A 27162-nucleotide genomic window follows, 5' to 3' on the forward strand; every position below is an offset into this window, starting at 1 on the left:
AGGTCGAGAGAGAGAGACAGGTCGAGAGAGAGACAGGGCGAGAGAGAGAGAGACAGGGCGAGAGAGAGAGAGACAGGGCGAGAGAGAGAGAGACAGGGCGAGAGAGAGAGAGACAGGGCGAGAGAGAAACAGGGCGCGAGAGAGACAGGGCGAGAGAGAGACAGGGCGAGAGAGAGACAGGGCGAGAGAGAGACAGAGCGAGAGAGAGAGAGACAGGGCGAAGGAGAGAGACAGGGCGAGAGAGAGACAGGGCGAGAGAGAGGGACAGGGCGAGAGAGAGAGACAGGGCGAGAGAGAGAGACAGGGCGAGAGAGAGACAGGGCGAGAGAGAGAGACAGACATACAGAAAGATAGGGGCAGAGGGAGAGAGAGAGAGAGAGAGTGTAATGATATGTATATAGTCATGTTAGTGAAGGACTAATAATTATATCTCTGTATAAATCTAACACTATATGGAGCCACCAGTTCTCTGTATTTAAGGAGTATCAGCACAGACACAGAATGGAACACAGTACTTCAAGTCAATGATTCTCAAATCAAATTTAAACTTGACACTGGAGCTTCTGCAAACCTGCCCAACAGGAATGACCTTTCGCAACTGAAGCAAACTCCTAAAATCAAGAAATCAAATTGTCAATTGTGTGACTACAATGGCAATGCAATCACCTCAGTGGGATTGTGCAGTTTGTTGGTAACCAATCACGACACTGCTACGTCTCTAAGATTTGAGATTGTTGATTCAAACAAATCTTCACTCTTTGGTGCGCAATTCAGAGGATTTATAGTGCGAGTTTATCTCCTCCACCTGTTCAAGACGACATACAAGGAATTCTGGATTGCCTTCCGCACATCTTTGAAGGCATGGGTACTCTTCCCTATCAATATAAAATTCAGTTACAGCCAGATGCCAAACCGGTGGTACACCCTCGGAGAAGATTTCCTGCCGCTTCGGGAGAGATTGAAGCAAGAACTTGCACGTATGCAAAAGCTAGGCATGATATCTAAAATTACAAAACCGACTGACTGGGTCAGTTCCATGGTGTGTGCAAAAAAACCTTCCGGGGAATTAAGGATATGCATCGATCCTAAAGATCTTAATAAAAATATTAAGAAAGAGCACTATCCTGTACTCAATAGAGAAGAAATCACCATTGAGATGGCGAATACTAAAGGTTTTTCCAAACCGGATGCCTCCTGGGGATTTTGGCAAATGCAGTTGGATGACACCAGCAAGGCATTGTGTACGGTCAACACACCGTTTGGGCGATACTGTTTCAACAGGATGCCATTTGGAATTATCAAAGCATCCGAGATTTTTCATCGAGTGATGGAACAGATGACTGAAGGTATTGAAGGTGTACGAGTGTATGTGGATGACATTGTCTGGTCATCGCCACAAGCAGAACACAATTCAAGGTTCTTACAAATATTTCAAAGAGTACCTACATTAGGTTTGAAACAGAATAGAGCCAAATGTAGTTTTGGAATCTTAACTCTGAAGTTCCTTCTAGACCAGGGGCGGGATTCTCCGACCCCCCCCCCCGCCGGGTCGGAGAATGGCCGGGAGCTGGCGTGAATCCCGCCCCCGCCGGTTGCCGAATTCTCCGGCACCGGAGATTCACCGGCCCGGATGGGCCAAAGTCCCGCTGCTAGAATGCCTGTCCCGCCGGCGTGGATTAAACCACCTCTCTTACCGGCGGGTCAAGGCGGCGCGGGCGGGCTCCGGGGTCCTGGGGGGGGTGGGGGCGCGGGGCGATCTGGCCCCGGGGGGGTGCCCCCACGGTGGCCTAGCCTGCGATCGGGGCCCACTGACCCGCGGGTGGGCCTGTGCCGTGGGGGCACTCTTTTCCTTCCGCCTTCGCCATGGTCTCCACCATGGCGGAGGCGGAAGAGACCCCCTCCACTGCGCATGCACGGGGATGCCGTGAGCGGCCGCTGACGCTCCTGCGCATGCGCCGCACGGCAAAGTCATTCCCGTGCCAGCTGGCGGGGCGGAAATCAGTCCGGTGCGGGCCTAGCCCCTCAAGATGAGGGCTCGGTCCCTCAAGATGCGGAGGATTCCGCACCTTTGGGGCGGCGCGATGCCGGACTGATTTGCGCCGTTTTTGGCGCCGGTCGGCGGACATCGCACCGATTACGGAGAATTTCGCGCCAGATTTAAGAACATGGTGTGCAACCCGACGATGACAAGGTTGATGACATACAACAAATGAAAGTACCAGAGGACAAGAAAGCTGTGTTGAGATTCTTAGGTGTTGTGAATTTTCTGGAAAGGTTCGTTCCCAACCTCTACTTATTTAAGAAATCTCATCAAAAGGTCCACCACATTTGCATGGGCTGACACTCATCAAAAAGAATGGATGGATCTGAAGCCACAATTGACTACTCCACCTCTTCTTTCTTTCTTTGACCCCAACAGAGTAACAAAAATCTCAACTGATGCAAGTCAGAGCGGGATAGGAGCAGTTCTGTTACAGAAAGATGACAATCCTTTCTGGTTACCAGTTGTCTGTGCTTCCCGAGCAATGCCGCCTACTGAGCAACAACAGTACACCCGAAGAGAGAAGGAATCCTTGGGTTTACTGACGGGTGTTCTCATGATTATGTTTATGGTCTTTCTACATTTACAGTCGAAACTGACCACAGACCACTTGTCCATATCATTCATAAGGATTTGAATGACATGACGCCCAGGTTACAGCGAATCCTGAAACTTCATAGATACGACGTCCAGCGTGTGTGCACTCCAGGCAAGGAATTGATAATTGCTGACACGTCATCATGTCTGCCAGGGCAGAGAGCGGGGGGCAGACAGAGGGGGCAGAGAGAGAGGGGGGGGCAGAGAGAGAGGGGGGGCAGAGAGAGAGGGGGGCAGAGAGAGGGGGGCAGAGAGAGGGGGGGGCAGAGAGAGAGGGGGGGCAGAGAGAGAGGGGGGGCAGAGAGAGAGGGGGGCAGAGAGAGGGGGGCAGAGAGAGGGGGGGCAGAGAGAGAGGGGGGCAGAGAGAGAGGGGGGCAGAGAGAGGGGGGCAGAGAGAGAGGGGCAGAGAGAGAGGGGGGCAGAGAGAGAGGGGGCAGAGAGAGGGGGGCAGAGAGAGGGGGGCAAAGAGAGGGGGGCAGAGAGAGGGTGGGGCAGAGAGAGAGAGAGGGGGCAGAGAGAGAGGGGGCAGAGATAGGGGGGCAGAGAGAGGGGGGGCAGAGAGAGGGGGGGCAGAGAGAGGGGGGGCAGAGAGAGAGGGGGGCAGAGAGAGAGGGGGCAGAGAGAGAGGGGGGCAGAGAGAGGAGGCAGAGAGAGAGGGGGCAGAGAGAGAGAGGGGGCAGACAGAGAGGGGGGCAGAGAGAGAGGGGGGCAGAGAGAGAGGGGGGCAGAGAGAGAGAGGGGGGCAGAGAGAGAGGGGGGCAGAGAGAGAGGGGGCAGAGAGCGAGGGGAGCAGAGAGGGGGGGCAGTGAGAGAGGGGGCAGTGAGAGAGGGGGGCAGAGAGAGAGGGGGGGCAGAGAGAGAGGGGGGCAGAGAGAGAGGGGGCAGAGAGAGAGGGGGGGCAGAGAGAGACGGGGGCAGAGAGAGAGGGGGGCAGAGAGGGAGGGGGCAGAGAGAGCGGGAGAGAGAGGGGGGGCAGAGAGAGAGGGGGCAGAGAGAGAGGGGGCAGAGAGAGAGGGGGCAGAGAGAGAGGGGGGCAGAGAGAGATGGGGGCAGAGAGAGATGGGGGCAGAGAGAGAGGGGGGCAGAGAGAGAGGGGGCAGAGAGAGAGGGGGCACAGAGAGAGGGGGCAGAGAGAGAGAGGTGGCAGAGAGAAAGGGGGGGCAGAGAGAGGGGGGCAGAGAGAGGGGGCAGAGAGAGGGGGCAGAGAGAGGGGGGCAGAGAGACGGAGGCAGAGAGAGGGAGGCAGAGAGGGGGAGGCAGAGAGAGGGGGGCAGAGAGAGGGGGGCAGAGAGAGGGGGGCAGAGAGGGGGGGCGGAGAGGGGCGGCAGAGAGAGGGGGGCAGAGAGAGAGGGGGCAGAGAGAGAGTGGGGCAGAGAGAGAGGGGGCAGAGAGAGAGGGGGCAGAGCGAGGGGGCAGAGAGAGGGGGGCAGAGAGAGGGGGGCAGAGAGAGGGGGGCAGAGAGAGGGGGGGCAGAGAGAGGGGGGCAGAGAGAGGGGGGCAGAGAGAGGGGGGGCAGAGAGAGAGGGGGCAGAGAGAGAGGGGGCAGAGAGAGAGGGGCAGAGAGAGAGGGAGGGGGCAGAGAGAGTGGGGGCAGAGAGAGGGGGCAGAGAGAGGGGGTGGCAGAGAGAGGGGGGCAGGGAGGGGGGGGCAGAGAGAGAGGGGGCAGGGAGAGAGGGGGCAGAGAGAGAGAGGGGGCAGACAGAGAGGGGGGCAGAGAGAGAGGGGGGCAGAGAGAGGGGGGGGGCAGAGAGAGAGGGGGGGCAGAGAGAGAGGGGGGGCAGAGAGAGAGGGGGGCAGAGAGAGGGGGGCAGAGAGAGGGGGGGCAGAGAGAGAGGGGGGCAGAGAGAGAGGGGGGCAGAGAGAGGGGGGCAGAGAGAGAGGGGCAGAGAGAGAGGGGGGCAGAGAGAGAGGGGGCAGAGAGAGGGGGGCAGAGAGAGGGGGGCAAAGAGAGGGGGGCAGAGAGAGGGTGGGGCAGAGAGAGAGAGAGGGGGCAGAGAGAGAGGGGGCAGAGATAGGGGGGGCAGAGAGAGGGGGGGCAGAGAGAGGGGGGGCAGAGAGAGGGGGGGCAGAGAGAGAGGGGGGCAGAGAGAGAGGGGGCAGAGAGAGAGGGGGGCAGAGAGAGGAGGCAGAGAGAGAGGGGGCAGAGAGAGAGAGGGGGCAGACAGAGAGGGGGGCAGAGAGAGAGGGGGGCAGAGAGAGAGGGGGGCAGAGAGAGAGAGGGGGGCAGAGAGAGAGGGGGGCAGAGAGAGAGGGGGCAGAGAGCGAGGGGAGCAGAGAGGGGGGGCAGTGAGAGAGGGGGCAGTGAGAGAGGGGGGCAGAGAGAGAGGGGGGGCAGAGAGAGAGGGGGGCAGAGAGAGAGGGGGCAGAGAGAGAGGGGGGGCAGAGAGAGACGGGGGCAGAGAGAGAGGGGGGCAGAGAGGGAGGGGGCAGAGAGAGCGGGAGAGAGAGGGGGGGCAGAGAGAGAGGGGGCAGAGAGAGAGGGGGCAGAGAGAGAGGGGGCAGAGAGAGAGGGGGGCAGAGAGAGATGGGGGCAGAGAGAGATGGGGGCAGAGAGAGAGGGGGGCAGAGAGAGAGGGGGCAGAGAGAGAGGGGGCACAGAGAGAGGGGGCAGAGAGAGAGAGGTGGCAGAGAGAAAGGGGGGGCAGAGAGAGGGGGGCAGAGAGAGGGGGCAGAGAGAGGGGGCAGAGAGAGGGGGGCAGAGAGACGGAGGCAGAGAGAGGGAGGCAGAGAGGGGGAGGCAGAGAGAGGGGGGCAGAGAGAGGGGGGCAGAGAGAGGGGGGCAGAGAGGGGGGGCGGAGAGGGGCGGCAGAGAGAGGGGGGCAGAGAGAAAGGGGGCAGAGAGAGAGTGGGGCAGAGAGAGAGGGGGCAGAGAGAGAGGGGGCAGAGAGAGAGGGGGCAGAGAGAGGGGGGCAGAGAGAGGGGGGCAGAGAGAGGGGGGCAGAGAGAGGGGGGGCAGAGAGAGGGGGGCAGAGAGAGGGGGGCAGAGAGAGGGGGGGCAGAGAGAGAGGGGGCAGAGAGAGAGGGGGCAGAGAGAGAGGGGCAGAGAGAGAGGGAGGGGGCAGAGAGAGTGGGGGCAGAGAGAGGGGGCAGAGAGAGGGGGTGGCAGAGAGAGGGGGGCAGGGAGGGGGGGCAGAGAGAGAGGGGGCAGGGAGAGAGGGGGCATAGAGAGAGGGGGCAAAGAGAGAGGGGGCAGAGAGAGGGGGCAGAGAGAGAGGGGCAGAGAGAGAGGGGCAGAGAGAGAGGGAGGGGGCAGAGAGAGTGGGGGCAGAGAGAGGGGGGCAGAGAGAGAGGGGGGCAGAGAGAGAGGGGGCAGAGAGAGAGGGGGCAGAGAGAGAGGGGGGCAGAGAGAGGGGGGGCAGAGAGAGGGGTGCAGAGAGAGGGGTGCAGAGAGAAGTGCAGAGAGAGGGGCAGAGAGAGGGGCAGAGAGAGGGGCAGAGAGAGGGGGGCCGAGAGAGGGGGGCCGAGAGAGGGGGGCAGAGAGAGAGGGGGCAGAGAGAGAGAGAGGGGGGCAGAGAGAGAGGGGGGCAGAGAGAGAGGGGGGCAGAGCGAGAGGGGGGCAGAGAGAGAGGGGAGCAGTGAGAGAGATGGGCAGAGAGAGAGGGGGGCAGAGAGAGAGGGGGGGGCAGAGAGAGAGGGGGCAGAGAGAGAGGGGGGGCAGAGAGAGAGGGGAGCAGTGAGAGAGGGGAGCAGTGAGAGAGGGGGGCAGTGAGAGAGGGGGGCAGTGAGAGAGGGGGGCAGTGAGAGAGGGGGGGGCAGAGAGAGGGGGGGCAGAGAGAGAGGGGGGCAGAGAGGGAGGCAGAGAGAGGGAGAGAGAGGGGGGCAGAGAGAGACGGGGGGCAGAGAGAGAGGGGGGCAGAGAGAGAGGGGGGCAGAGAGAGAGGGGGGCAGAGAGAGAGGGGGCAGAGAGAGAGGGGCGCAGAGAGTGAGGGGGGCAGAGAGAGAGGGGGCAGAGAGAGAGGGGGGCAGAGAGAGGGGGCAGAGAGAGGGGGCAGAGGGAGGGGGCAGAGAGAGGGGGCAGAGAGAGGGGGGCAGAGAGAGGGGGGCAGAGAGAGGGGGGCAGAGAGAGGGGGGCAGAGAGGGGGGCAGAGAGAGAGGGGGGCAGGGAGAGAGGGGGGCAGGGAGAGAGGGGGGCAGGGAGAGAGGGGGGCAGGGAGAGAGGGGGGCAGGGAGAGAGGGGGGCAGGGAGAGAGGGGGGCAGGGAGAGAGGGGGGCAGGGAGAGAGGGGGGCAGGGAGAGAGGGGGGGCAGGGAGAGAGGGGGGCAGGGAGAGAGGGGGGCAGAGAGAGAGGGGGGCAGAGAGAGGGGGCAGAGAGAGGGGGGCAGAGAGAGAGGGGCAGAGAGAGGGGGGGCAGCAAGAGGGGGGGCAGAGGGAGGGGGGCAGAGAGAGGGGGGGCAGAGAGAGGGGGCAGATAGAGAGGGGGGCAGAGAGTGAGGGGGCAGAGAGAGGGGGGCAGAGAGAGAGGGGGCAGTGAGAGAGTGGGGCAGAGAGAGAGGGGGGCAGAGAGAGAGGGGGGCAGAGAGAGAGGGGGGCAGAGAGAGAGGGGGCAGAGAGAGAGGGGGGCAGAGAGAGGGTGGGGCAGAGAGAGAGAGAGGGGGCAGAGAGAGAGGGGGCAGAGATAGGGGGGGCAGAGAGAGGGGGGGCAGAGAGAGGGGGGGCAGAGAGAGGGGGGGCAGAGAGAGAGGGGGGCAGAGAGAGAGGGGGCAGAGAGCGAGGGGAGCAGAGAGGGGGGGCAGTGAGAGAGGGGGCAGTGAGAGAGGGGGGCAGAGAGAGAGGGGGGGCAGAGAGAGAGGGGGGCAGAGAGAGAGGGGGCAGAGAGAGAGGGGGGGCAGAGAGAGACGGGGGCAGAGAGAGAGGGGGGCAGAGAGGGAGGGGGCAGAGAGAGCGGGAGAGAGAGGGGGGGCAGAGAGAGAGGGGGCAGAGAGAGAGGGGGCAGAGAGAGAGGGGGCAGAGAGAGAGGGGGGCAGAGAGAGATGGGGGCAGAGAGAGATGGGGGCAGAGAGAGAGGGGGGCAGAGAGAGAGGGGGCAGAGAGAGAGGGGGCACAGAGAGAGGGGGCAGAGAGAGAGAGGTGGCAGAGAGAAAGGGGGGGCAGAGAGAGGGGGGCAGAGAGAGGGGGCAGAGAGAGGGGGCAGAGAGAGGGGGGCAGAGAGACGGAGGCAGAGAGAGGGAGGCAGAGAGGGGGAGGCAGAGAGAGGGGGGCAGAGAGAGGGGGGCAGAGAGAGGGGGGCAGAGAGGGGGGGCGGAGAGGGGCGGCAGAGAGAGGGGGGCAGAGAGAAAGGGGGCAGAGAGAGAGTGGGGCAGAGAGAGAGGGGGCAGAGAGAGAGGGGGCAGAGCGAGGGGGCAGAGAGAGGGGGGCAGAGAGAGGGGGGCAGAGAGAGGGGGGCAGAGAGAGGGGGGGCAGAGAGAGGGGGGCAGAGAGAGGGGGGCAGAGAGAGGGGGGGCAGAGAGAGAGGGGGCAGAGAGAGAGGGGGCAGAGAGAGAGGGGCAGAGAGAGAGGGAGGGGGCAGAGAGAGTGGGGGCAGAGAGAGGGGGCAGAGAGAGGGGGTGGCAGAGAGAGGGGGGCAGGGAGGGGGGGGCAGAGAGAGAGGGGGCAGGGAGAGAGGGGGCATAGAGAGAGGGGGCAAAGAGAGAGGGGGCAGAGAGAGGGGGCAGAGAGAGAGGGGCAGAGAGAGAGGGGCAGGGAGAGAGGGAGGGGGCAGAGAGAGTGGGGGCAGAGAGAGGGGGGCAGAGAGAGAGGGGGGCAGAGAGAGAGGGGGCAGAGAGAGAGGGGGCAGAGAGAGAGGGGGGCAGAGAGAGAGGGGGGCAGAGAGAGGGGGGGCAGAGAGAGGGGTGCAGAGAGAGGGGTGCAGAGAGAAGTGCAGAGAGAGGGGCAGAGAGAGGGGCAGAGAGAGGGGCAGAGAGAGGGGGGCCGAGAGAGGGGGGCCGAGAGAGGGGGGCAGAGAGAGAGGGGGCAGAGAGAGAGAGAGGGGGGCAGAGAGAGAGGGGGGCAGAGAGAGAGGGGGGCAGAGCGAGAGGGGGGCAGAGAGAGAGGGGAGCAGTGAGAGAGATGGGCAGAGAGAGAGGGGGGCAGAGAGAGAGGGGGGGGCAGAGAGAGAGGGGGCAGAGAGAGAGGGGGGCAGAGAGAGAGGGGAGCAGTGAGAGAGGGGAGCAGTGAGAGAGGGGGGCAGTGAGAGAGGGGGGCAGTGAGAGAGGGGGGCAGTGAGAGAGGGGGGGGCAGAGAGAGGGGGGGCAGAGAGAGAGGGGGGCAGAGAGGGAGGCAGAGAGAGGGAGAGAGAGGGGGGCAGAGAGAGACGGGGGGCAGAGAGAGAGGGGGGCAGAGAGAGAGGGGGGCAGAGAGAGAGGGGGGCAGAGAGAGAGGGGGCAGAGAGAGAGGGGCGCAGAGAGTGAGGGGGGCAGAGAGAGAGGGGGCAGAGAGAGAGGGGGGCAGAGAGAGGGGGCAGAGAGAGGGGGCAGAGGGAGGGGGCAGAGAGAGGGGGCAGAGAGAGGGGGGCAGAGAGAGGGGGGCAGAGAGAGGGGGGCAGAGAGAGGGGGGCAGAGAGGGGGGCAGAGAGAGAGGGGGGCAGGGAGAGAGGGGGGCAGGGAGAGAGGGGGGCAGGGAGAGAGGGGGGCAGGGAGAGAGGGGGGCAGGGAGAGAGGGGGGCAGGGAGAGAGGGGGGCAGGGAGAGAGGGGGGCAGGGAGAGAGGGGGGCAGGGAGAGAGGGGGGGCAGGGAGAGAGGGGGGCAGGGAGAGAGGGGGGCAGAGAGAGAGGGGGGCAGAGAGAGGGGGCAGAGAGAGGGGGGCAGAGAGAGAGGGGCAGAGAGAGGGGGGGCAGCAAGAGGGGGGGCAGAGGGAGGGGGGCAGAGAGAGGGGGGGCAGAGAGAGGGGGCAGATAGAGAGGGGGGCAGAGAGTGAGGGGGCAGAGAGAGGGGGGCAGAGAGAGAGGGGGCAGTGAGAGAGTGGGGCAGAGAGAGAGGGGGGCAGAGAGAGAGGGGGGCAGAGAGAGAGGGGGGCAGAGAGAGAGGGGGCAGAGAGAGAGGGGGGCAGAGAGAGAGGGGGGCAGAGAGAGAGGGGGGCAGAGAGAGAGGGGGCAGAGAGAGAGGGGGCAGAGAGAGAGGGGGGCAGGGAGAGAGGGGGGCAGAGAGAGAGGGGGGCAGAGAGGGGGGGGCAGAGAGAGGGGGAGAGAGAGGGGGCAGGGAGAGAGGGGGGGCAGAGAGAGAGGGGGCAGAGAGAGAGGGGGGCAGAGAGAGAGGGGGCAGAGAGAGAGGGGGGCAGAGAGAGGGGGGCAGAGAGAGGGGGGCAGAGAGGGGGGCATAGAGAGAAGGCGGCAGAGAGAGAAGGCGGCAGAGAGAGAGGGGGGCAGAGAGAGAGGGGGGCAGAGAGAGAGGGGGGCAGAGAGAGAGGGGGGCAGAGAGAGAGGGGGGCAGAGAGAGAGGGGGGGCAGAGAGAGAGGGGGCAGAGAGAGAGGGGGGGCAGAGAGAGAGGGGGGCAGTGAGAGAGGGGGGCAGTGAGAGAGGGGGGCAGTGAGAGAGGGGGGCAGTGAGAGAGGGGGGGCAGAGAGAGGGGCGGGCAGAGAGAGAGGGGGAGCAGACAGAGAGGGGGGCAGAGAGAGAGGGGGCAGAGAGAGAGGGGGGCAGAGAGAGAGAGGGGGGCAGAGAGAGAGAGGGGGGCAGAGGGAGATGGGGCAGAGAGAGAGGGGAGCAGAGAGGGGGGGCAGTGAGAGAGGGGGCAGTGAGAGAGGGGGGCAGAGAGAGAGGGGGGCAGAGAGAGAGGGGGGGCAGAGAGAGAGGGGGGCAGAGAGAGAGGGGGGCAGAGAGAGAGGGGGGCAGAGAGAGGGGGGGGCAGAGAGAGGGGGGGCAGAGAGACAGGGGGGCAGAGAGACAGGGGGGCAGAGAGGGAGGGGGCAGAGAGAGGGAGAGAGAGAGGGGGGGCAGAGTGAGAGGGGGCAGAGAGAGAGGGGGCAGAGAGAGAGGGGGCAGAGAGAGAGGGGGCAGAGAGAGAGGGGGCAGAGAGAGAGGGGGCAGAGAGAGGGTGGCAGAGAGAGGGGGCAGAGAGAGGGGGGCAGGGAGAGGGGGCAGAGAGAGGGGGCAGAGAGAGGGGGGCAGAGAGAGAGTGGGGCAGAGAGAGAGCGGGGCAGAGAGAGAGCGGGGCAGAGAGAGGGGGCAGAGAGAGGGGGGCAGAGAGAGGGGGCAGAGAGAGGGGGGCAGAGAGAGGGGGGCAGAGAGAGGGGGCAGCGAGATGGGGGCAGAGCGGGGGGCAGAGAGAGGGGGGCAGAGCGGGTTGCAGAGGGAGGGGGGCAGAGCGGGGGGCAGAGAGAGGGGGGCAGAGAGAGGGGGGCAGAGAGAGGGGGGCAGAGAGAGGGGGGCAGAGAGAGGGGGGGCAGAGAGAGGGGGGCAGAGAGAGGGGGCAGAGAGAGGGGGCAGAGAGAGAGGGGGCAGAGTGGGGGGGCAGAGAGAGAGGGGGCAGACAGAGGGGGGCAGAGTGGGGGGCAGAGAGAGGGGGGCAGAGCGGGGGGCAGAGAGATGGGGCAGAGCGGGGGGCAGAGAGAGGGGGGCAGAGTGGGGGGCAGAGAGATGGGGGCAGAGAGAGAGGGGGCAGAGTGGGGGGCAGAGAGATGGGGGCAGAGCGGGGGGCAGAGAGAGGGGGGCAGAGAGAGGGGGTCAGGCAGAGGGGGTCAGGCAGAGGGGGTCAGGCAGAGGGGCAGACAGTACCTGCTGAGGTTGGTGCTGAGCGCCAGGGTGATGGGGTAAGGGGCGATGGGCGCTGGCTGAACTCCCGGATATGGGACCGAGCTGCTTCTGACCGGGAGCCGGGACAACTTCTCCATACTCCTCTCTACTTTCCTCCACTTCGCTCGTCGATTCTGAAACCAGACCTGAGCGAGAAAGATCCAACGGTTAACAGCAAGGGGGAGGGAGTGGAGGGGGAGGGGGAGGGAGAGGGGTGAGGGGGAGAGAGGGCGAGGGGGAGGGAGGGGGAGGGGTGAGGGTGAGGGGGATGGGGAGGGGGAGGGAGGGGGAGGGGCGAGGGGGAGGGAGAGGGGTGAGGGGGAGGGAGGGGGAGGGGGAGGGAGGGGGAGGGGGAGGGGTGAGGGGAGGGAGGGGTGAGGGGGAGGGAGGGGTGAGGGTGAGGGAGGGCGAGGGGCGAGGGGGAGGGAGGGGTGAGGGGAGGGAGGGAGAGGGGCGAGGGGGAGGCGAGGGGCGAGGGTAGGGGAGGGGTGAGGGGGAGGGAGGGGTGAGGGGGAGGAAGGGGGAGGGAGGGGGAGGGGCGAGGGGGAGGGGCGAGGGGGAGGGACGAGGGGTGAGGGGCGAGGGGCGAGGGGGAGGGAGGGGGAGGGGGAGGGGGAGGAGGAGGGGTGGGGCGAGGGGGAGGGAGAGGGGTGAGGGGGAGGGAGGGCGAGGGGCGAGAGGGAGGGAGGGGGAGGGGGAGGGAGGGGGAGGGGAGGGGTGAGGGGGAGGGAGGGGTGAGGGGGAGGGAGGGTGAGGGGCGAGGGGGAGGGAGGGGTGAGGGGGAGGGAGGGGTGAGGGGGAGGGAGGGAGAGGGGCGAGGGGGAGGCGAGGGGCGAGGGGAGGGGGAGGGGTGAGGGGGAGGGAGGGGTGAGGGGGAGGGAGGGGGAGAGGGGCGAGGGGGGGAGGGACGAGGGGGAGGGAGGGGCGAGGCGGAGGGAGGGGCGAGGGGGAGGGAGAAGGGGGTGGGGTCGCAGATGGGAGGGCTGTCACACTCACCATGATTTTTTGGGTGGTCACTCCGACATTCTGGGCGATTTCCTTCCGTTTGTCGCTGTCGGGATAATGATCATCCCGGAAAACTCTCTCCAACTGATCCAGCTGGTCTGTCCGGGAGAAAGAGGGCATTATGGATGGAGGTGAGGGGTGAGGAAGCAAGGCATGAGGCGCTGGAGACGGTGCGGGGCAGGCGAGGGGCAAACGGTGGGGGGGGGGGACAGAGAAAGGATGAGGCGGTGGACATGGTGCGGGATTACAAGGTGGGGCAGACTGAGGGGCAGTGGGGGAAGTGGTGGAGGAGGAAGGGGCGGAGGAGGAAGAGGCGGGGGAGAGGGGGCGAGGCGGGGGACAGGGAGCGAGGCGGGGGAGAGGGGCGAGGTGGGGGAGAGGGGGCGAGGCGGGGAGAGTTGGCGAGGCGGGGAGAGGGGGCGAGGCGGGTGAGAGGGTGCGAGGCGGGGGAGAGGGGGCGAGGCGGTGGAGAGGGGTCGAGGCGGTGGAGAGGGGGCGAGGTTGGGGAGGCGGGGGAGGCAGTGAGGGGAGCGAGGGGGGGAGAGGGGACGAGGCGGAGAGAGGGGACGAGGCGGGGGAGAGAGGGCGAGGTGGGGGAGGCAGTGAGGGGAGCGAGGGGGGGAGAGGGGACGAGGCGGAGAGAGGGGACGAGGCGGGGGAGAGAGGGCGAGGTGGGGGAGGCGGGGAGGGGAGCGAGGGGGGGAGAGGGGACGAGGCGGGGAGAGGGGATGAGGCGGGGAGAGGCGGCGAGGCGGGGAGAGGGGGTGAGGCGGGGGTGAGGGGGTGAGGCGAGGAGAGGGGGTGAGGCGAGGAGAGGGCGTGAGGCGGGGAGAGGGGACGAGGCGGGGATAGGGGGCGTGGCGGGGAGAGGGGGCGAGGCGGGGAGAGCGGGCGAGGCGGGGACAGGGGGCGAGGCGGGGGACAGGGGGCGAGGCGGGGGAGAGGGAGCGAGACGGGGACAGGGGGCAAGGCGGGGGAGAGGGGGCGAGGCGGGGGAGAGGGGGCGAGGCGGGGGATAGGGGGCGAGGCGGGGGAGAGGGGGCGAGGCGGAGGAGAGGGGGCGAGGCGGAGGAGAGGGGGCGAGGCGGGTGAGAGGGGGCGAGGCGGGTGAGAGGGGGCGAGGCGGGTGAGAGGGGGCGAGGTGGGGGAGAGGGGTGAGGCGGGGAAGAGTTGGTGAGGCGGGGAGAGGGGGCGAGGTGGGGAGAGGGGGCGAGGTGGGGAGAGGGGGCAAGGCGGGGGGGAGGGGTCGAGGCGGGGGAGAGGTGGGCGAGGCTGGGGAGAGGGGGCGAGGTGGGGGAGAGGGGGCGAGGTGGGGGAGAGGGGGCGAGGCGGGGAGAGTTGGCGAGGCGGGGAGAGTTGGCGAGGCGGGGAGAGGGGGCGAGGCGGGTGAGAGGGGGCAAGGTGGGGGAGAGGGGGCGAGGCGGGGGAGAGGGGGCGAGGTGGGTGAGAGGGGGCGAGGTGGGGGAGAGGAGGCGAGGCGGGGGAGAGGAGGCGAGGCGGGGAGAGGAGGCGAGGCGGGGGAGAGGGGGCGAAGCACGGGAGAGGGGGCGAAACACGGGAGAGGGGGCGAAGCACGGGAGAGGGGGTGAGGCGGGTCAGAGGGGCGAGGTGGGGGAGAGGGGGCGAGGCGGGGAGAGTTGGCGAGGCGGGGGAGAGGGGGCGAAGCACGGGAGAGGGGGCGAAGCACGGGAGAGGGGGCGAAGCACGGGAGAGGGGGCGAAGCACGGGAGAGGGGGTGAGGCGGGTCAGAGGGGCGAGGTGGGGGAGAGGGGGCGAGGCGGGGAGAGTTGGCGAGGCGGGGAGAGGGGGCGAGGCGGGTGAGAGGGGGCGAGGCGGGGGAGAGGAGGCGAGGCGGTGGAGAGGGGTCGAGGCGGTGGAGAGGGGGCGAGGTTGGGGAGGCGGGGGAGGCAGTGAGGGGAGCGAGGGGGGGAGAGGGGACGAGGCGGAGAGAGGGGACGAGGCGGGGGAGAGAGGGCGAGGTGGGGGAGGGGAGCGAGGGGGGGGAGGGGAGCGAGGGGGGGAGAGGGGACGAGGCGGGGAGAGGGGATGAGGCGGGGAGAGGGGACGAGGCGGGGAGAGGGGACGAGGCGGGGAGAGGGGGCGAGGTGGGGGAGAGGGGGAGAGGGGGCGAGGCGGGGAGAGTAGGTGAGGCGAGGAGAGGGGGCGAGGCGGGGGATATCGGGCGAGGCGGGGGAGAGGGGGCGAGGCGGGGAGAGGGGGCGAGGCGGGGGAGAGGGGTCGAGGCGGGGAGAGGGGGCGAGGCGGGCGAGAGGGGTCGAGGCGGGGGAGAGGGGTCGAGGCGGGGGAGAGGGGGCGAGGCTGGGGAGAGGGGGCGAGGCTGGGGAGAGGGGGCGAGGCGGGGGAGGTGGGGCAGGGGGGAGGGGAGCGAGGAGGGGAGAGGGGATGAGGCGGGGAGAGGGGACGAGGCGGGGAGAGGGGGCGAGGCGGGGGAGAGAGGGCGAGGCGGGGGAGGCGGTGAGGGGAGCGAGGGGGGGAGAGGGGATGAGGCGGGGAGAGGGGACGAGGCGGGGGAGAGAGGGCGAGGCGGGGGAGGCGGGGGAGGCGGGGAGGGGAGCGAGGGGGGGGAGAGGGGATGAGGCGGGGAGAGGGGAAGAGGCGGGGAGAGGGGACGAGGCGGGGACGAGGCGGGGGAGAGGGGGCGAGGTGGGGGAGAGGGGGCGAGGCGGGGAGAGGGGCGAGATGGGGGAGAGGGGGCGAGGCGGGGAGAGGGAGCGAGGCGGGGAGAGTGGGCGAGGCGGGGGATATCGGGCGAGGTGGGGGAGAGGGGGAGAGGCGGGGGAGAGGAGGCGAGGCGGGGGAGAGGAGGCGAAGCACGGGAGAGGGGGCGAAGCACGGGAGAGGGGGCGAAGCACGGGAGAGGGGGCGAAGCACGGGAGAGGGGGCGAAGCACGGGAGAGGGGGTGAGGCGGGTCAGAGGGGCGAGGTGGGGGAGAGGGGGCGAGGCGGGGAGAGTTGGCGAGGCGGGGCGAGAGGGGGCGAGGCGGGGGAGAGGGGGCGAGGCGGTGGAGAGGGGTCGAGGCGGTGGAGAGGGGGCGAGGTTGGGGAGGCGGGGGAGGCAGTGAGGGGAGCGAGGGGGGGAGAGGGGACGAGGCGGAGAGAGGGGACGAGGCGGGGGAGAGAGGGCGAGGTGGGGGAGGGGAGCGAGGGGGGGAGGGGAGCGAGGGGGGGAGAGGGGACGAGGCGGGGAGAGGGGATGAGGCGGGGAGAGGGGACGAGGCGGGGAGAGGGGACGAGGCGGGGAGAGGGGACGAGGCGGGGAGAGGGGGCGAGGTGGGGGAGAGGGGGCGAGGCGGGGAGAGGGGGCGAGGCGGGGAGAGTAGGTGAGGCGAGGAGAGGGGGCGAGGCGGGGGATATCGGGCGAGGCGGGGGAGAGGGGGCGAGGCGGGGAGAGGGGGCGAGGCGGGGGAGAGGGGTCGAGGCGGGGGAGAGGGGTCGAGACGGGGAGAGGGGTCGAGGCGGGGGAGAGGGGTCGAGGCGGGGGAGAGGGGGCGAGGCTGGGGAGAGGGGGCGAGGCTGGGGAGAGGGGGCGAGGCGGGGGAGGCGGGGCAGGGGGGAGGGGAGCGAGGAGGGGAGAGGGGATGAGGCGGGGAGAGGGGACGAGGCGGGGAGAGGGGACGAGGCGGGGGAGAGAGGGCGAGGCGGGGGAGGCGGGGAGGGGAGCGAGGCGGGGAGAGGGGATGAGGCGGGGAGAGGGGACGAGGCGGGGGAGAGAGGGCGAGGCGGGGGAGGCGGGGAGGCGGGGAGGGGAGCGAGGGGGGGGAGAGGGGATGAGGCGGGGAGAGGGGACGAGGCGGGGAGAGGGGACGAGGCGGGGAGAGGGGACGAGGCGGGGGAGAGGGGGCGAGGTGGGGGAGAGGGGGCGAGGCGGGGAGAGGGGCGAGATGGGGGAGAGGGGGCGAGGCGGGGAGAGGGAGCGAGGCGGGGAGAGGGGGCGAGGCGGGGGATATCGGGCGAGGTGGGGGAGAGGGGGAGAGGCGGGGGAGAGGGGGCGAGGCGGGGAGAGGGGGCGAGGCGGGGAGAGGGGGCGAGGCGGGGGAGAGGGGTCGAGGCGGGGGAGAGGGGTCGAGGCGGGGGAGAGGGGTCGAGGCGGGGGAGAGGGGGCGAGGCTGGGGAGAGGGGGCGAGGCTGGGAGAGGGGGCGAGGCTGGGGAGAGGGGGCGAGGCTGGGGAGAGGGGGCGAAGCGCGGGAGAGGGGGTGAGGCGGGTGAGAGGGGGCGAGGCGGGGGAGAGGCGGTGGAGAGGGGGCGAGGTGGGGAGAGGCGGAGAGGTGGGGAGGGGAGCGAGACGGGGGAGAGGGGACGAGGCGGGGAGAGGGGGTGAGGCGGGGGTGAGGGGGTGAGGCGAGGAGAGGGGGTGAGGCGAGGAGAGGGCGTGAGGCGGGGAGAGGGGACGAGGCGGGGATAGGGGGCGTGGCGGGGAGAGGGGGCGAGGCGGGGACAGCGGGCGAGGCGGGGACAGGGGGCGAGGCGGGGGACAGGGGGCGAGGCGGGGGAGAGGGAGCGAGGCGGGGGTCAGGGGGCGAGGCGGGGGACAGGGGGCGAGACGGGGACAGGGGGCAAGGCGGGGGAGAGGGGGCGAGGCGGGGGAGAGGGGGCGAGGCGAGGGATAGGGGGTGAGGCGGGGGAGAGGGGGCGAGGCGGAGGAGAGGGGGCGAGGCGGGTGAGAGGGGGCGAGGCGGGTGAGAGGGGGCGAGGTGGGGGAGAGGGGTGAGGCGGGGAGAGTTGGTGAGGCGGGGAGAGGGGGCGAGGTGGGGAGAGGGGGCAAGGCGGGGGGAGGGGTCGAGGCGGGGGAGAGGGGGGCGAGGTGGGGAGAGGCGGAGAGGTGGGGAGGGGAGCGAGACGGGGGAGAGGGGACGAGGCGGGGAGAGGGGGTGAGGCGGGGGTGAGGGGGTGAGGCGAGGAGAGGGGGTGAGGCGAGGAGAGGGCGTGAGGCGGGGAGAGGGGACGAGGCGGGGATAGGGGGCGTGGCGGGGAGAGGGGGCGAGGCGGGGACAGCGGGCGAGGCGGGGACAGGGGGCGAGGCGGGGGACAGGGGGCGAGGCGGGGGAGAGGGAGCGAGGCGGGGGTCAGGGGGCGAGGCGGGGGACAGGGGGCGAGACGGGGACAGGGGGCAAGGCGGGGGAGAGGGGGCGAGGCGGGGGAGAGGGGGCGAGGCGAGGGATAGGGGGTGAGGCGGGGGAGAGGGGGCGAGGCGGAGGAGAGGGGGCGAGGCGGGTGAGAGGGGGCGAGGCGGGTGAGAGGGGGCGAGGTGGGGGAGAGGGGTGAGGCGGGGAGAGTTGGTGAGGCGGGGAGAGGGGGCGAGGTGGGGAGAGGGGGCAAGGCGGGGGGAGGGGTCGAGGCGGGGGAGAGGGGGGCGAGGCTGGGGAGAGGAGGCGAGGTGGGGGAGAGGGGGCGAGGTGGGGGAGAGGGGGCGAGGCGGGGAGAGTTGGCGAGGCGGGGAGAGTTGGCGAGGCGGGTGAGAGGGGGCGAGGCGGGGAGAGGGGGCGAGGCGGGTGAGAGGGGGCGAGGTGGGGGAGAGGGGGCGAGGCGGGGGAGAGGAGGCGAGGCGGGGGAGAGGAGGCGAGGCGGGGAGAGGAGGCGTGGCGGGGGAGAGGGGGCGAAGCACGGGAGAGGGGGCGAAACACGGGAGAGGGGGCGAAGCACGGGAGAGGGGGTGAGGCGGGTCAGAGGGGCGAGGTGGGGGAGAGGGGGCGAGGCGGGGAGTGTTGGCGAGGCGGGGGAGAGGGGGCGAAGCACGGGAGAGGGGGCGAAGCACGGGAGAGGGGGCGAAGCACGGGAGAGGGGGCGAAGCACGGGAGAGGGGGCGAAGCACGGGAGAGGGGGCGAAGCACGGGAGAGGGGGCGAAGCACGGGAGAGGGGGCGAAGCACGGGAGAGGGGGCGAAGCACGGGAGAGGGGGCGAAGCACAGGAGAGGGGGCGAAGCACGGGAGAGGGGGCGAGGCGGGTGAGAGGGGGCGAGGCGGGGAGAGGGGGCGAGGCGGTGGAGAGGGGTCGAGGCGGTGGAGAGGGGGCGAGGTTGGGGAGGCGGGGGAGGCAATGAGGGGAGCGAGGGGGGGAGAGGGGACGAGGCGGAGAGAGGGGACGAGGCGGGGGAGAGAGGGCGAGGTGGGGGAGGCGGGGAGGCGGGGAGGGGAGCGAGGTGGGGAGAGGGGACGAGGCGGGGAGAGGGGATGAGGCGGGGAGAGGGGACGAGGCGGGGAGAGGGGACGAGGCGGGGAGAGGGGGCGAGGTGGGGGAGAGGGTGCGAGGCGGGGAGAGGGGGCGAGGCGGGGAGAGTAGGTGAGGCGAGGAGAGGGGGCGAGGCGGGGGATATCGGGCGAGGCGGGGAGAGGGGGCGAGGCGGGGAGAGGGGGCGAGGCGGGGAGAGGGGGCGAGGCGGGGGAGAGGGGTCGAGGCGGGGAGAGGGGGCGAGGCGGGGGAGAGGGGTCGAGGCGGGGGAGAGGGGTCGAGGCGGGGGAGAGGGGGCGAGGCTGGGGAGAGGGGGCGAGGCTGGGGAGAGGGGGTGAGGCGGGGGAGGCGGGGCAGGGGGGAGGGGAGCGAGGAGGGGAGAGGGGATGAGGCGGGGAGAGGGGACGAGGCGGGGAGAGGGGGCGAGGCGGGGGAGAGAGGGCGAGGCGGGGGAGGCGGGGAGGGGAGCGAGGGGGGGAGAGGGGATGAGGCGGGGAGAGGGGACGAGGCGGGGGAGAGAGGGCGAGGCGGGGAGGGGAGCGAGGGGGGGAGAGGGGATGAGGCGGGGAGAGGGGACGAGGCGGGGAGAGGGGACGAGGCGGGGAGAGGGGACGAGGCGGGGGAGAGGGGGCGAGGTGGGGGAGAGGGGGCGAGGTGGGGGAGAGGGGCGAGATGGGGGAGAGGGGGCGAGGCGGGGAGAGGGAGCGAGGCGGGGAGAGGGGGCGAGGCGGGGGATATCGGGCGAGGTGGGGGAGAGGGGGAGAGGCGGGGGAGAGGGGGCGAGGCTGGGGAGAGGGGGCGAGGCGGGGGAGAGGGGTCGAGGCGGGGAGAGGGGTCGAGGCGGGGGAGAGGGGTCGAGGCGGGGGAGAGGGGGCGAGGCTGGGGAGAGGGGGCGAGGCTGGGGAGAGGGGGCGAGGCTGGGGAGAGGGGGCGAGGCTGGGGAGAGGGGGCGAGGCGAGGGAGAGGGGGCGAAGCGCGGGAGAGGGGGTGAGGCGGGTGAGAGGGGGCGAGGCGGGGGAGAGCCGGTGGAGAGGGGGCGAGGTGGGGAGAGGGGATGGGGTGGGGAAAAGGGGGAGAGGCGGAGAGGCGGGGAGGGGAGCGAGGCGGGGGAGAGGGGACAAGGCGGGGAGAGGGGGTGAGGCGGGGGTGAGGGGGTGAGGCGAGGAGAGGGGGTGAGGCGAGGAGAGGGCGTGAGGCGGGGAGAGGGGACGAGGCGGGGATAGGGGGCGTGGCGGGGAGAGGGGGCGAGGCGGGGAGAGCGGGCAAGGCGGGGACAGGGGGCGAGGCGGGGGACAGGGGGCGAGGCGGGGGAGAGGGAGCGAGGCGGGGGACAGGGGGCGAGGCGGGGGACAGGGGGCGAGACGGGGACAGGGGGCAAGGCGGGGGAGAGGGGGCGAGGCGGGGGAGAGGGGGCGAGGCGGGGGATAGGGGGCGAGGCGGGGGAGAGGGGGCGAGGCGGAGGAGAGGGGGCGAGGCGGGTGAGAGGGGGCGAGGCGGGTGAGAGGGGGCGAGGTGGGGGAGAGGGGTGATGCGGGGAGAGTTGGTGAGGCGGGGAGAGGGGGCGAGGTGGGGAGAGGGGGCAAGGCTAGGGGGAGGGGTCGAGGCGGGGGAGAGGGGGGCGAGGCTGGGGAGAGGGGGCGAGGTGGGGGAGAGGGGGCGAGGTGGGGGAGAGGGGGCGAGGTGGGGGAGAGGGGGCGAGGCGGGGAGAGTTGGCGAGGCGGGTGAGAGGGGGCGAGGCGGGGGAGGGGGGCGAGGCGGGGGAGAGGGAGCGAGGTGGGTGAGAGGGGGCGAGGTGGGGGAGAGGAGGCGAGGCGGGGGAGAGGAGGCGAGGCGAGGAGAGGAGGCGTGGCGGGGGAGAGGGGGCGAAGCACGGGAGAGGGGGCGAAACACGGGAGAGGGGGCGAAGCACGGGAGAGGGGGCGAAGCACGGGAGAGGGGGCGAAGCACGGGAGAGGGGGTGAGGCGGGTCAGAGGGGCGAGGTGGGGGAGAGGGGGCGAGGCGGGGAGAGTTGGCGAGGCGGGGGAGAGGGGGCGAAGCACGGGAGAGGGGGCGAAGCACGGGAGAGGGGGCGAAGCACGGGAGAGGGGGCGAAGCACGGGAGAGGGGGTGAGGCGGGTCAGAGGGGCGAGGTGGGGGAGAGGGGGCGAGGCGGGGAGAGTTGGCGAGGCGGGGAGAGGGGGCGAGGCGGGTGAGAGGGGGCGAGGCGGGGGAGAGGGGGCGAGGCGGTGGAGAGGGGTCGAGGCGGTGGAGAGGGGGCGAGGTTGGGGAGGCGGGGGAGGCAGTGAGGGGAGCGAGGGGGGGAGAGGGGACGAGGCGGAGAGAGGGGACGAGGCGGGGGAGAGAGGGCGAGGTGGGGGAGGCGGGGAGGCGGGGAGGGGAGCGAGGGGGGGAGAGGGGACGAGGCGGGGAGAGGGGATGAGGCGGGGAGAGTGGACGAGGCGGGGAGAGGGGACGAGGCAGGGAGAGGGGGCGAGGTGGGGGAGAGGGGGCGAGGCGGGGAGAGGGGGCGAGGCGGGGAGAGTAGGTGAGGCGAGGAGAGGGGGTGAGGCGGGGGATATCGGGCGAGGCGGGGAGAGGGGGCGAGGCGGGGAGAGGGGGCGAGGCGGGGGAGAGGGGTCGAGGCGGGGAGAGGGGGGCGAGGCGGGGGAGAGGGGTCGAGGCGGGGGAGAGGGGTCGAGGCGGGGGAGAGGGGGCGAGGCTGGGGAGAGGGGGCGAGGCTGGGGAGAGGGGGCGAGGCGGGGAGGCGGGGCAGGGGGGAGGGGAGCGAGGAGGGGAGAGGGGATGAGGCGGGGAGAGGGGACGAGGCGGGGAGAGGGGGCGAGGCGGGGGAGAGAGGGCGAGGCGGGGAGGCGGGGAGGGGAGCGAGGGGGGGAGAGGGGATGAGGCGGGGAGAGGGGACGAGGCGGGGGAGAGAGGGCGAGGCGGGGGAGGCGGGGGAGGCGGGGAGGGGAGCGAGGGGGGGGAGAGGGGATGAGGCGGGGAGAGGGGACGAGGCGGGGAGAGGGGACGAGGCGGGGAGAGGGGACGAGGCGGGGGAGAGGGGGCGAGGTGGGGGAGAGGGGGCGAGGCGGGGAGAGGGGGCGAGATGGGGGAGAGGGGGCGAGGCGGGGAGAGGGGGCGAGGCGGGGGATATCGGGCGAGGTGGGGGAGAGGGGGAGAGGCGGGGAGAGGGGGCGAGGCGGGGAGAGGGGGCGAGGCGGGGGAGAGGGGTCGAGGCGGGGGAGAGGGGTCGAGGCGGGGGAGAGGGGTCGAGGCGGGGGAGAGGGGGCGAGGCTGGGGAGAGGGGGCGAGGCTGGGGAGAGGGGGCGAGGCGAGGGAGAGGGGGCGAAGCGCGGGAGAGGGGGTGAGGCGGGTGAGAGGGGGCGAGGCGGGGGAGAGGCGGTGGAGAGGGGGCGAGGTGGGGAGAGGGGATGGGGTGGGGAAAAGGGGGAGAGGCGGAGAGGCGGGGAGGGGAGCGAGGCGGGGGAGAGGGGACGAGGCGGGGAGAGGGGGTGAGGCGGGGGTGAGGGGGTGAGGCGAGGAGAGGGGGTGAGGCGAGGAGAGGGCGTGAGGCGGGGAGAGGGGACGAGGCGGGGATAGGGGGCGTGACGGGGAGAGGGGGCGAGGCGGGGAGAGCGGGCGAGGCGGGGGAGAGGGGGCGAGGCGGGGAGAGGGGGCAAGGCGGGGGACAGGGGGCGAGGCGGGGAGAGGGGGTGAGGCGGGAGAGTGGGGACGAGGCGGGAGAGAGGGAGCGAGGCGGGGGGGAGGGGGCGAGGTGGGGGGGAGGGGGCGAGGTGGGGGGGAGGGGGCAAGATGGGGGAGAGGGGGCGAGGCGGGGGAGAGGGGGCGAGGCGGGGAGAGGTGGCGAGGCGGGGTGAGGGGCCGAGGTGGGGCAGAGGGGGCGAAGCGGGGTAGAGGGGGTGAGGGGGGAGAGGGGCGAGGTGGGGGAGAGGGGGCGAGGCGGGGAGAGGGGGCGAGGCAGGGGAGAGGGGGCGAGATGTGGAGAGGGGGCTGGACGGGGAGAGGGGGCGAGGCAGGGGGAGGGGGCGAGGCGGGGAGAGGGGGCGAGGCGGGGAGAGGGGGCGAGGCGGGGAGAGGGGCCGATGCGGGGAGAGGGGGCGAGGCGGGGAGAGGGGGCGAGGCGGGGACAGGGGGCGAGGCGGGGACAGGGGGCGAGGCGGGGACAGGGGGCGAGGTGAGGACAGGGGGCGAGGCGGGGAGAAGGGGCGAGGCGGGGAGAGGGGGCGAGGCGGGGGAAGCGGGGAGGGGAGCGAGGGGGGGAGAGGGGATGAGGCGGGGAGAGGGGACGAGGCGGGGGAGAGAGGGCGAGGCGGGGAGAGGGGACGAGGCGGGAAGAGGGGACGAGGCGGGGGAGGGGGGCGAGGCGGGGGAGAGGGGGCGAGGCGGGGAGAGGGGGCGAGATGGGGGAGAGGGGGCGAGGCGGGGAGAGGGAGCGAGGTGGGGAGAGGGAGCGAGGCGGGGAGAGGGGGCGAGGCGGGGGATATCGGGCGAGGTGGGGGAGAGGGGGAGAGGCGGGGGAGAGGGGGCGAGGCGGGGAGAGGGGGCGAGTCGGGGAGAGGGGGCGAGGCGGGGGAGAGGGGTCGAGGCGGGGGAGAGGGGTCGAGGCGGGGGAGAGGGGGCGAGGCTGGGGAGAGGGGGCGAGGCTGGGGATATCGGGCGAGGTGGGGGAGAGGGGGCGAGGCGGGGGAGAGGGGGCGAGGCGCTGGAGAGGGGGTGAGGCGGGGGAGAGGGGGCGAGGAGGGGGAGAGGGGGCTAGGCGGGGAGAGGGGGCGAGAGGGGAGAGGGGGTGAGGCGGGGGGAGTTGCGGTGAAGTGGGGATGAAGGGGGAGAGGGTTGTTGTTTCGGCGATTGTCGATGTGGGGGGGAAGAGGGTGAGGGAGGTGAGAGGGGGCGAGGCTGGGAAATGGTGGCGAGGCGGGTGAGAGGGGGCGAGGCGGGGGAGGGGGGGAGGGGCGCGAGGCGGGGGAGAGGGGACGAGGCGGGGAGAGGGGGCGAGGCAGGGAGAGGGGGCGAGGCGGGGAGAGGGGGCGAGGCGGGGAGAGGGGGCGAGGCGGGGGGCGCGAGGCGGGGAGAGGGGGCGAGGCGGGGAGAGGGGGCGAGGCGGGGGGGGCGCGAGGCGGGGGAGAGGGGACGAGCCGGGGGAGGCGGGGAGTGGCCTGAGGCGGCGGAGAGGGGACGAGGCGGGGAAGAGGGGGTGAGGCAGGGAGAGGGGACGAGGCGGGGGAGAGGGGGCGAGGCGGGATAGAGGGGGCGAGGCTGGGGTGAGGGTGAGTGGCGGTGGAGAGGTTCGAAGCAATGGAGGGAGCTCGGAAGGACGAGTGAGAGAGTGAAGTGGACGAGGGGGCGAAGCGTGGAGAGAGGGTGAGGTGGGTGAGAGGGACGAGGCGCGGGAGAGTGGGCGACACGGGGAGAGGGGGCGAGTCGGGGAGAGGTGGGCGAGGTGTGCAGAGGGGGCGAGGCGGGGGAAAGGGGCGAGACGGGGAGAGGGGGCGAGGTGGGGGAGAGTGGGCGAGACGAGGAGAGGGGGGCGAGGCATGCAGAAGGGGCGAGGCGGGGAGAGACGTCGAGAGGGGGGCGAGACAGGAGAGGGGGAGGCGGGTGTGAGGGGGAGAGAGGGCGAGGTGGGGTAGAGGGAGCGAGATGGGGAGAGGGGGCTGGACAGGGAGAGGGGGCGAGGCAGGAAGAGGGGGCGAGGCGCAGGAGAGTGGGCGAGACGGGGAGGGGGTGCGAGGCATGCAGAGGGGGCGAGGCGGAAGAGAGGGGGCGAGACGGGGGAGGGGGCGAGGCTGGGGAGAGGGGGCGAGGTGGGGGAGAGGGGCGAGGCGGGGAGAGGGGTGAGGCGGGGGAGAGGGGCGAGGCGGGGAGAGGGGGTGAGGCGAGGAGAGGGAGCGAGGCGGGGAGAGGGGGCGAGGCGGGGAGAGGGGGCGAGGCGGGGGAGAGGGGGCGAGGCGGGGGAGAGGGGTCGAGGCGGGGAAGAGGGTCGAGGCGGGGGAGAGGGGTCGAGGCGGGGGAGAGGGGTCGAGGCGGGGGAGTGGGGTCGAGGCGGGGAGAGGGGGGCGAGGCTGGGGAGGGGGGCGAGGCTGGGGAGAGGGGGCGAGGCGTGGGAGAGGGGGCGAGGCGTGGGAGAGGGGGCGAGGCGTGGGAGAGGGGGCGAGGCGGGGGAGAGGGGGCGAGGCGGGGGAGAGGGGGCGAGGCGGGGGAGAGGGGGCGAGGCGGGGGAGAGGGGGCGAGGCGGGGGAGAGGGGGGCGAGGCGGGGAGAGGGGGCGATGCGCGGGAGAGGGGGTGAGGCGGGTGAGAGGGGGCAAGGTGGGGGAGAGGGGCGAGGCGGGGGAGAGGCGGTGGATAGGGGGCGACGTGGGGGAGAGGGGACGGGGTGGGGGAGAGGGGCAAGGCGGGTAGGCGGGGAGGGGAGCGAGGCGGGGGAGAGGGGACGAGGCGGGGAGAGGGGGTGAGGCGGGGGAGAGGGGGCGAGACGGGGAGAGGGGGCGAGACGGGGGAGATGGGGCGAGGCGGGGAGAGGGGGCAGGAGAGGGGCAGGAGTGGGGATGAGGCAGGGGAGAAGGCGAGGCGGGGGAGGGGGGCGAGGTGGGGAGAGGGGTGAGGCGGGGGGCGTGGGGGAGAGGCGGTGGGGGTGGGAGCGAGGTGGCGAAGTGGGGGCGAGGAGGGAGAGTGGGGCAAGGCGGGGAATGCGGGCGAGGCGGGGGAGTGGGGGCGAGTCGGGGGAGTGGGGGCGAGGCTGGAAGAGGGGGCAAGGTGGGGGGAGGGTGCGAGGTGGGGGGGAGGGTGCGAGATGGGGGAGGGGGCGAGATGGGGGAGAGGGGGCGAGGCGGGGAGAGGGGGCGAGGCGGGGAGAGGGGGCGAGGCGGGAGAGGGGGCGAGGCGGGAGAGGGGGCGAGGCGGGGAGAGGGGGCGAGGCGGGGGAGAGGGGGCGAGGCGGGGGAGAGGGGGCGAGGCGGGGGAGAGGGGGTGAGGCGGGGAGAGGGGGCGAGGCGGGGGAGAGGGGGCGAGGCGGGGGAGAGGGGGCGAGGCGGGGGAGAGGAGGCGAGGCGGGGGAGAGGGGGCGAGGCGGGGGAGAGGGGGCGAGGCGGGGGAGAGGGGGCGAGGCGGGGGAGAGGGGGCGAGGAGGGGGAGAGGGGGCTAGGCGGGGGAGAGGGGGCGAGAGGGGAGAGGGGGTGAGGCGGGGGGAGTTGCGGTGAAGTGGGGATGAAGGGGGAGAGGGTTGTTGTTTCGGCGATTGTCGAGGTGGGGGGGAAGAGGGTGAGGGAGGTGAGAGGGGGCGAGGCTGGGAAATGGTGGCGAGGCGGGTGAGAGGGGGCGAGGCGGGGGAGGGGGGAGGGGCGCGAGGCGGGGGAGAGGGTGCGAGGCGGGGAGAGGGGGCGAGGCGGGGAGAGGGGGCGAGGCGGGGAGAGGGGGCGAGGCGGGGAGAGGGGGCGAGGTGGGGGGGCGCGAGGCGGGGAGAGGGGGCGAGGCGGGGAGAGGGGGCGAGGCGGGGGGGGCGCGAGGCGGGGGAGAGGGGACGAGCCGGGGGAGGCGGGGAGTGGCCTGAGGCGGCGGAGAGGGGACGAGGCGGGGAAGAGGGGGTGAGGCAGGGAGAGGGGACGAGGCGGGGGAGAGGGGGCGAGGCGGGATAGAGGGGGCGAGGCTGGGGTGAGGGTGAGTGGCGGTGGAGAGGTTCGAAGCAATGGAGGGAGCTCGGAAGGACGAGTGAGAGAGTGAAGTGGACGAGGGGGCGAAGCGTGGGAGAGAGGGTGAGGTGGGTGAGAGGGGACGAGGCGCGGGAGAGTGGGCGACACGGGGAGAGGGGGCGAGTCGGGGAGAGGTGGGCGAGGCGTGCAGAGGGGGCGAGGCGGGGGAAAGGGGCGAGACGGGGAGAGGGGGCGAGACGGGGGAGAGGGGGGCGAGGCGGGAAGAGGGGGCGAGGTGGGGGGGAGGGGGCGAGGTTGGGGGAGGGGCCGAGATGGGGGAGGGGGCAAGATGGGGGAGAGGGGGCGAGATGGGGGAGAGGGGGCGAGGCGGGGGAGATGGGGCGAGGCGTGGAGTGGGGTCGAGGCGGTGGAGAGGGGGCGAGGTGGGGAAGCGGGGAGGCAGGGAGGGGAGCGAGGGGGGGAGAGGGGACGAGGCGGGGAGAGGGGACGAGGCGGGGGAGAGAGGGCGAGGCGGGGGAGGCGGGGGAGAGGGAGGGGAGCGAGGGGGGGAGAGGGGACGAGGCGGGGAGTGGGGACGAGGCAGGGAGAGGGGACGAGGCGGGGAGAGGGACGAGGCGGGGTAGGCGGGGAGGGGAGCGAGGCGGGGGAGAGGGGACGAGGCGGGGAGAGGGGCGAGGCGGGGGATATCGGGCGAGGCGGGGGAGAGGGGGCAGGAGAGGGGCAGGAGTGGGGATGGGGCGGGGAGGGGGGGCGAGACTGGGGAGAGGGGCGAGGCGGGGAGAGGGGGCGAGGCGGGGAGAGGGGGCGAGGCGGGGAGAGGGGGCGAGGCGGGGAGAGGGGGCAAGGTTGGGAGACGGGGCGAGGTGGGGGAGACGGGGCGAGGTGGGGGAGAGGGGCGAGGTGGGGGAGAGGGGGCGAGGCGGGGAGAGGGGGCGAGGCGGGGGAGAGGGGGCAGGAGAGGGGCAGGAGTGGGGATGG

At 71.9% G+C, this 27162-nt stretch overlaps 1 protein-coding gene across 2 annotated transcripts in view; it reads right to left on the minus strand.

Annotated features, from left to right (window-relative positions):
- LOC140392882 (uncharacterized) overlaps positions 1-11463 on the minus strand; it is a 30350-nt gene extending 18887 nt beyond the window's left edge. Inside the window, exon 1 of one of the 2 annotated variants that reach the window (XM_072478641.1) lies at positions 11326-11463. The gene's annotated coding sequence lies outside the window, so the exon portion shown is untranslated. Of the gene's footprint in view, positions 116-11325 lie in introns of those variants that run through there. The other variant, XM_072478640.1, reaches the window with a different exon arrangement.
- Between the last annotated feature and the right edge of the window lie 15699 nt (positions 11464-27162).

This window comes from Scyliorhinus torazame, chromosome 16 (assembly GCF_047496885.1).
Source record: "Scyliorhinus torazame isolate Kashiwa2021f chromosome 16, sScyTor2.1, whole genome shotgun sequence".
In the NCBI taxonomy this organism is placed as follows: domain Eukaryota; kingdom Metazoa; phylum Chordata; class Chondrichthyes; order Carcharhiniformes; family Scyliorhinidae; genus Scyliorhinus; species Scyliorhinus torazame.